The sequence below is a fragment of the Pinus tabuliformis genome, chromosome J (genome assembly GCF_031772625.1).
Source record: "Pinus tabuliformis cultivar Carrire ecotype Pingquan chromosome J, CPIR1, whole genome shotgun sequence".
Taxonomy (NCBI): domain Eukaryota; kingdom Viridiplantae; phylum Streptophyta; class Pinopsida; order Pinales; family Pinaceae; genus Pinus; species Pinus tabuliformis.
Genome location: NC_142295.1, coordinates 1,207,527,831 through 1,207,530,049, shown reverse-complemented (window position 1 = coordinate 1,207,530,049; position 2,219 = coordinate 1,207,527,831). Strand labels below are relative to the sequence as shown.

At 34.8% G+C, this 2,219-nt stretch overlaps 1 pseudogene; it reads right to left on the bottom strand.

Annotated features, from left to right (window-relative positions):
• Positions 1-976: 976 nt before the first annotated feature.
• Positions 977-1,655, bottom strand: LOC149231471 (bax inhibitor 1 pseudogene; annotated as a pseudogene).
• Positions 1,656-2,219: the final 564 nt, after the last annotated feature.

Below are 2,219 nucleotides of genomic sequence, written 5' to 3'. Positions count from 1 at the left end.
GCTTGGCTTCTTCACCTGTAGATCCATGTACCAGCACAGGATGATATAAGCGGAGCTGAGCATAGATTCATGATCCTAAATTTGAACCATAGATCCTTGTAACATTTCAAGATGATAAAAGAGGAATCCTTGTAACATTTCAGGATGATAAAAGGGGAATCATTGAGCATAGATTTGAACAATGATTATTAGATTTGAATTTTGAACCATAAGACAATAGGCTTTACTCTCGAGGACACAAAAAACATATTTCTTAGAGGGAAACCAAGGTAGAATGATTTGACATACTATTAGATTTCATACGCGAGCAAAGCAAAGGCATGCCTGAGCATAACTTCATTACATTTGATTCAATAAGCCACCAATCACGCAAAAATGGCAATAATCCTAGTCTCTCACTGTGTACTCTCTTGATGAAACTTTGTATTCACTTAGATAAAACTAGTAAAAATAATTATTAAAAGTCAAATGACGGGCCGTTTAAAAATAAAACTGTCATAAAAAATTTCACTGATGGGTGAGGGGACCCATCAAATTTAACCCCTGGGTCCAGCGACGAGGCTGGTTGGGTCAACCTCGGATGGGAAATTTTATCATTGAGAAAAACCAAAGGTTTCTACAAGGCGTTATATTTGATCACATCTCGGTTGATCGAATGGGGTTGAAATGGTACATAGAATATATATGCAAGGATTTAGTTTTATTTATTCAAAACATTTATGTTTCCATTAAAAAGGTAGATAGAGAATAGATGATCAGTAAGGATATCGAACGTTATTTTTCCATCTTATCATTTAGTCTTAGCATATTTAACGGTACCCATGTTTTCCTCGTTAGCCCATCTTGTGTCTTTAGCCCAGTAGGCCACGTTAGCCTATCTATTGCTCATTTATATGGATGCTTGGACACTAACACTAATATCATTTCATTTTAATTAATGTAAGTTCTAGCAGATGCAAATAACTTTAAATTTTTCTTAACCATGTAAATTGTGGAAGCAAGGACCACCAAAGATCGAAGATGCGAGTTGCAGCCACATCAATATACTGACACCCGAGCCCAATAATCCTCCAAGAAATAAGTACTCTCGTCTTGCTGTGATTGCTACTGACCCTCCCAGAAATAGGTACTCCCATCTCCTGTTTGCGATGATGCTGCGGAAGGAAAGGAAAGCGAAGGCCAAAGAGGTCCCTGCAAATGCACTCACCATTAGACTACCAAATTTTTTGAAATAAAATAGACTATGTCAAAAATTTTGAAATGAAACAAACTATTTCAACAAGATCCATCCCATTCATTCAGAAGAAACCCTATCATTCACCATTGGAAAATATTCACATAAAAAAATCAACAAAATGGCCTACATAATTAAAAAATTAAAAAACTTACCTCATTGCTCGAGTAAGTAGGAATGGATAAGAGCCAGATTACAGAATTGATGCAAGCCTTGAGAAGCTTGCCAATATTCAAAAGAAGATGTAAATAAAATTTGATGGCACGAGGACACAACTAAACTACAAATTAACCCTTTTCAGATGACTATGCAGGGCAACACTGATCTTTTTAATGTTCTTCAAAACATAGTAATCTCACTAAGAATGACCAAAACCCTGGTTAGGAAATCCTCCACCATAATAAGAATAGTATGAAACCATTTAAATGCTTGGAATACAATAGAAACAAATCAAATATGCAAAACTCAGAAACCTAAAGAAAGAACAAGCGAAATGATTGCAAGAACTATGAATTGGAGATCGTTTTTGTTGTTATGAGATAGTACAACGTTTCAATAGATCTACTCAATCAATTACAACCAAACACAAACAATGATTAACAATTATTTTTGTTAAAATTTTGATGTTTATGTTTAATAATAATTAATTGTTTAATATGAGAGCAGAGCATTGTTCAATGGTCTAACAATGAATCTGACGGTGAACAATGGTGCAAAGTGGCATCTAAGGGAGTTCTTCCCATAAACAAACACCTTACAACATAATTGTTATGATGAACCACAATAGTGGGAGTTTTTCCCAAGACACAAACACCTTACAAGATAATAGTTATGATGAATCACAATTGTTGGTTCCTTACAACATAATTGTTATGATGAACCACAATAGTGGGAGTTCTTCCTAGAGACAAACACATTACAGCATAATTGTTATGATGAACCACAATAGTTGGTTAGAAAAGCGTGAACAAAATTTTCTTCTATG